Below are 7,188 nucleotides of genomic sequence, written 5' to 3'. Positions count from 1 at the left end.
CCCCGGCCCGCTCCACTGCCGCCGCCGACACCCCGCACCCTCCCCCGCTTTTTGATGATATTTTTAAATAACAAATTTGATGATATTTTCAAATAACAAATTTGATGATATTTTCAATTAAAAATAAAAAACAAATTTGATGATATTTAAAAAAACAAATTTGATGATATCTTCTGTTCTAGTCCTCATGAAAATAACAAATTTGATAAAAAACAAATTATTAGATGCAACAAGAAATAATGAAAAAAAGAAGTTACTAATGGCGCACCATAGGAGGGTGCGCCATTGCTATCAGAAAAAAAGTTACTAATGGCGCACTAGAGGATGGTGCGCAATTGCTATGAGTGTTTTTATGGCGCACCCCTAGATGGTGTGCCATTACTAACATTCCCCCTCTACCTGGATACCCTTTCACCCGATCCCCCCTTCCCTCTCCCTCGCCAGATCCCCCTTCCCTCCCCGTGCCCGCTCCACACCCGCTCCAGCTCCCCCGCGCCACCGCCACCGCGCCCCCGCGCCCCCCACCACTGCATTCGCTGCACCACCGACGACCGCACGGGGTGCAGGACGCCGACCGCCACTGACCCGCGAAGCACGTGGCCGCCGGCCTCCCCACGACCAACCGAGGCACCCAGGAGGACCGCCGCCGTCTTCCTCTTCGACTACGAGGACCTGGACGAGCTCGGATGCCCTCGAGCCATCCGTTCGACGCTGCCGCCGCCGACCCCGACCCCTCCGGCGACCGGCCGCGCCCGCCCAGGTACCTCTCCTCCTTCCTCCTTCCTCCCTCTCCACCCTTCCTCCCCATTCCCTCCCTTCCCTCGACCGTGGTACATGTCGTCGGCGTATTGCGCCGGTGTGTAGCGGCTGCCAGTGTTGTAGAAGTTATTAGTACTATCAATCTCTGGGCAATTGCCAAGTCACCGTTTGGATTGGTAATGGGGACTGGATTGCGTTCAAGAGTTGGCAGAAAGGAGCGAGATCGTTCTGCAGTTTATTTAGTTCTAACCGAATAAATGCCTAACCTCTCACGTTCCTGCTCATTCCAGCCTTCCAGATGACCACTTACTAGCTAGAGTGGATAGATTATCAGCCTAGGTACACTTCTCTAACCCATGCATCGTTCATTTCGTCTTGAGCTAATAAGCAAGTCCAACAACAAACACACATCTAGGTACACCTAGGTTTTTCTTGACGAACACACCTGGTAAGTCCAACAACGAACACACCTAGGTACAGTGGCGGAGCTAGAAAGAAATCTTAGGAGGGGCAAACATTTTTTCTTCCCGAATATGGAATTGTACCACTACGACAAATTAGACATTGAAAACTATTGAGAAACTTCGATAAGTATATTAATCACATTTCTAACGCTGATTATATATATGAAAGCTAGTCCATGAAAAAATGCCAAAATATTATTTAACCATGGAGTATTGAGTTGAGTTCCCAGAGAATCCTCTTGGCTTTTGGCTATGGATTGTAATCCTATTCAGTGATCAATATAGCTCTCAATCTTCCCACAAAAAATCAGCTCTTCGTTTCTTTGTCCTTAGTACAAAATCTATGACCTATTCAAAACTTTCCCCAAGATATTAAGATGCAAGAATCTATACAAGGAATAAATTTCCAGCGGGGAGTGGGTGGGAAAACTACTCCTGCTTGCTTGCTGCTCACTAGCTCAATGCATGCGGCACCGATCTCAGCTCTGACCTCTTCGCCACCTCTGGCTGGACGCCCTGCTAGTTACCCGCCAACGCACACGCAGGCACGCTGATCAGTGCCTTACCTCTACCTCTACACATGCGCTCACCCATGCTCAGTCAACACAAGATGGCAAGAGGAAAGAATAGAAGATGATAGAAATCAGAGTTGGTCGCTGGCTGCACTAGGTCGGAGCTAGTTTGTCTCTGTAAGGAGATGTTAAAAGGGTCCTACAGGCTGGTATGTGCAGTGCTGCCTCATTACTATGACGGGGTATTAAAAAAGTTTCATTTTTGCTGGGGGGCAACCGCCCAGGTTCGCCCCCGAGAAGCTCCGCCGTTGCCTAGGTACACCAAGTTTGCAAGGGCAACATCTTTTCATTTAGACGAAATATATACTTCCTCTATTCAGAAACACTTATCACAAAAATAATAAAAACTGCAAAAACATTTATGAATAGTTCATCTGTTTTCTTTGGCCAGTTGTGCAGATAGAATGCTAACTAAGTTGGGCCTGTTTGATAAGTTATATAACTGCAGCACCTATTATTGCTACTGATATCTTTGGCTCATTGCTGCCTTTGTGCAATGCAGAACTGTTAAGAGTGATTTGGAGGATTCAAGATTCTGTGAAGCTCTTTTGACATTTAAAGCTCAGAACTGCAGGTACTTAATAAACTCAAAAGAATTCAGTCCAGACCTTGCAATTTCTGTGTTTTTTTGTATTACTAGATGAATGGCAACATCGTTTGACAGGTGAATGTAGTTTGGTCCTACTTTCCTAATTAAATAGCACATGTTTTGTTGAACATCTAGAGATTGTTGGCATGGATAGACATGCTGCTAATTGTCATAAGTACATTAAAAACAAGTATAAGACCAACATCCATGATTTTTTCAGCTAAAACTATTGATGATTTTTTGTTAGGTGACCTATTAGATCTGGAATGGAAGCTCACATAAGTTGATCTGATTTTTGTCCATATGAAAGCAGAGGACCATATGGTCTGTGGCCTTTTCATCCATATGAAAGTAGAGGCACATTGTGGTGCTAGTTTGCTGGGTTTTGTCTCCGACCATCGTTTCGTGATGATTTTGCAGGTACCCCGAGAGGCCCTTGAGTTTGCCGGAATGTCGATTAACTTCCGTTCCGGCAAAGTCGGGTACGCTATATGTCCTATTTTCAGCAAAGGTCATGCTGAAATTTTCCATGAATTTTAGCATGACTTTGCTAAAAAAAATAGGACATATGGGGTACTTGCGACTAATGCATGGGCCGGGGTATCTTAGTACTTAATTAAGTAGGATCAACTGCCTCTTGTGTTATACATATTCTATTTGGATGGCCCTGGTAACCCTTGACCATAATTACTTGAGATGGATGTAGCAGGCTTAAAGAAAGAAATGTTTTTAGGCCAACTCCACTGGGCCTGGCTAAAAATGCACAAGTGTGCATGACTAACAATATTCCATTGTAAAGCTAAATAGGAAAGAGGAACCACTCATCCTAACCATTTGCTCTCAAAATTACCACTTCACTTCTTACTATTGAAAATCTTAGACCATCTCCATTCATCAATAGCTCAAACCAGTTCGAAGGGCGTGTTTTCACCACACTATGGATTATCTTATTGGACCCAACGCAAGAGATGATGTAGTTTTGAATTATGAACGTAGGATATGTCGTCATCGGACGACAAAAGTCTCCCGGGGGAGTGCGGCTGGTGCCACGACGATCGAGGTATGTGCGACATGCCTCACCTGGACAATGATCGGCATTTCAGCATTAAGCTCGAGGAGACCTTCGAAGTTGAAACGGTACACAATGACAACAAGTGTTATTTTCATAATTAAGCATGACTTCAACTATTTCAACGTGTAATTTTCATCTTTTACAATTCGAGTATAGCTTATCCCATGCCATGCAAGACGCTATGTCTTGGAGAGGATGGATTTTGAAGACCATGAAATTTCTGAAACAAAGAAAATTCACCTAAGGACTCATCACGATGTGGATTTTGAAGTAAATATGTATAATTCTGGGAGCGTAACCCATTTTGGTTGCAAAAATTGGGAAGCATTTTGCAAGATGTATGGTTTTGATGAGGGTATGCTTGTCACCATGGATCTTGGTGATCCTAAAATCGAGCAAGACAATATGGACATTTGGGTCCTTGTTGATACGCCTCCAATTCTACCGCTTTGTGAGTTTCTCAAACATAGTTATTAGATAAATTATATTGTTTATTTCAAAATAGTTGACAGCTTATTTTTATTGTTCAAAGAATGTGCGGGAGATGGTAGACAAAACCCACTACACCGATGTCTCCGAATTAACAACTTAAAAGGAGAAAAATCATCTGGTCGGATTTTGTACTGACAATGAGAATTACAATATCTACAATCAAACTCCTCAACATTATGGTTAATACGTGCCACTAGTGCATGTGTTCAACTACGGTAACTACCATGGAGATACCCTGGTAAGATTTTTTACTATTACGACATCCGTGCATCTTTTGCATACTTCTAAAACTAGTACATCATTGCTAACTATGAAGTTATTACTATGTTTTTCAACAGATAATCCCAGAGAATTGTGTGCCTCATTTGATGTATCAGAAAGGTAGTCTTAATGTTTTGAACATACAGCCAGGTCATCCTACGAATCTCAATTATCCATACGAGATTTCTAAAAGAAGTGGAGACATGAAAATAAAAGGATGGAAAAAATGTATGGACAGTCGTAAGGAGGTTCTTGGAAGCAAAAGGAAGCGAAGCGCAAGAATTGGAGACAGGATGATCTCCATTCTCCATAATGGAGAGTCAGGGTCTATATTGTTTTATGCTATTTTACCTTAAATAGGGTATTTAGGTCCTGCCTAATACTGATGATCATGTGCTAAGAACAATTAAGTAGGGTTGGTTATATGACTATCAAGATGATGATCGTATGACTTGTTATTAATAACGAGTAGAAGTTGGATGATGATGAATAGTAGGACTTGTTAGGATTAGTATTACTTCTGACAAACTCACTACTCGTGGTCTCGAGACTTGTAATGTTCTATCTTTGTTTGGTCTTTTGAATTCGGAGACTAATATGATGAATTGTATTCGGAGACTAATCCTCTACTGTATTAGATGAATCTACTGTTGCTGTGTGGTTCTAGCTATATTATGTCCAATAATATATTTTGTAACCTATGAAAATATCAGAAAAGAAAAAAATCCATAATATTCATACTAGTTGCGCACCACCACATAGTGCGCCATTAGTAAGCCAGAGCACACTAATGGCGCATCATCCACAAGTGCGCCATTAGTATGCCAAAGCACATGGGTAAATATGGCCCCCTGGGAGGCATACTAATGGTGCGCCGTGGGCTATACTAATGGCGCACTGCATGGTGCGCCATTAGTATACCAGATACTAATGGCGCACCACAGGTGCGCCATTAGTAAAAAATACTAATGGCGTGATACTAGTGGCACACCTGTAGTGCGCCATTAGTAGGCAAAATAGGTGTGCCACTAGTAGGCCTTTTCCTAGTAGTGTATGGCTTAAGGCCATCTAATTAAGATAATAGTGGAAGGCTTGGAAGATAAAGTGAGTCCATCAACTCCAACGGCATAGCTTAGTGCATGACAAACGGCCTAGCGCACCTTACACTTCGTCTGAAAAGTCTACAACATGATATGTTGCAGCCCGAAACGTGTCAGCACATGGAATATGCTGGCAATATAACACAGTAGAGCAATGAATGGATAAATGCTATCACTACATGCATATATGGCTGGTGGAGGCTCTATGGTTATATGGTTTTGCGAACAACCATTTTTTCCCTACAACAAAGGAATATGTTTTATTTAACTATCATGGTAGTTGAAACATCATTGAAAAGGTTCCTCCAACTCAATCCCAATTAAAGTAGTCATTAACACCTGTCAAATTAATTTAGAGTGATGAGATCAAATCAATAATTCAAGTACTAGATACTCAAGATGTCCAAAGCCGGGGACACGGCTAACCATGATTAGTTTATACACTCTACAGAGGTTTGTGCACTTTTCCCCACAAGATTCGATCTCCCCCGTTGGATTTCTCGCACTACAAGGTGTTTGAGAATCGGATGACCGAGACACGACCTTTCATAAGCATTAACTCTTTACCCTGGGTGGATAGTTACACCTACTTTCCCCTACATCTGCTAGCCCACCACTAAAAGAGGTCACACAACATACTCAACTATGCGAGAGCCCATAATGGCTTGTGGCTGCACATGGAAGTTTCTATCATGAATAATCTTATGATCCCTTTGAGCCTGGGTGGCATACCGTAGGATGATCACACGGGTACTCCGGGATATCGTTGGACAACACTGGATTCTCCAAGTGCCCATAAGAAATCCATCCATATGTGTATTAAAGTTGCCACCTTAAGTTGAACCATTAATTAACAACTCACATCTGTCATGGTTACACTCAAACCCAAACCACGTCTACGGCATAGCATGGCAATATAAGGATAACGTAGAAGTAACTCCCAAGGGTTTGATAATAAAATTGGTAATAGGTTCTACCTCATCATCTACTTCCCAGACCCACATGTTAAGAGATCCTACTCATGCAATGTGTGAGGTTTGAAAGTAATGCATAAAAACTGGGTAATAAAGGGGTATGATCAAAGTGTTACTTGCCTTGTTGACGATTTGCAAATCCTAGAGACTCATAGTAGCACGCTTCGCACTCCCGGAATTCTAACGCAAACACACAATAGCATACATAAGCACTCAAGCAAAGATGCACGGGTAAAACTCAAATAACAAGATCTAACCAGAAAGTTCAACTAAAGAACTCCAGTTTGCAAAAAGAATCAAATCAAACGGAGCAACGAAACTCAAACTATGAAAGAAACAAGATCCGTTTACTAATCTAGACTGAAGTCAAAATTTGCAGTACCAAAATCTTGTTCAAGTTGGTTAAAAAAAAGAGGACTTCGAGACGAAGATCTAGGCGCTTGTTTCACCTGATTTGGATAAACGAGCGAAAAGATAAACTAAAATGGAGATTAGGGCAGAAATCGCGATCGATAATAATCGCAGAAAAACCCTGAAAAAGTAAAATGAGATGAACAAACTAATGAATGAACGTTCGCTGTCTGCGGCTAACTGATGAACATCGTTCATTAAAATGAACATACGGACGAACATCCGCTAAATAACTAAACTGAGAAAAACCAAAACGATCTAATAAAAAAACGAAACTAGGGTTTACTAAAAAAAACCAATCGGTTTCCTGAGAAAAACCAAGACGGCAGCCGGCGGCAGTTTCTACCTACGGCGAGTGGCGGCGGCAGGATCGGTGGTGGCGCCGACTCTGGCGGGCGGTGGTCGGCGGCGGCGGTGACGCGACGAGGAGGCGGTGGCGGCGGCGGACGACGGTGTCGAGCGGTGGCGGTGGCGGCGTGGTTTTTAAGGCGGCA

The sequence above is a fragment of the Triticum dicoccoides genome, chromosome 3A (assembly GCF_002162155.2).
Source record: "Triticum dicoccoides isolate Atlit2015 ecotype Zavitan chromosome 3A, WEW_v2.0, whole genome shotgun sequence".
NCBI classification, from domain to species: Eukaryota; Viridiplantae; Streptophyta; class Magnoliopsida; order Poales; family Poaceae; genus Triticum; species Triticum dicoccoides.
The sequence above is the reverse complement of the archived record's forward strand: the minus strand, read 5'-3'. Positions refer to the sequence as shown.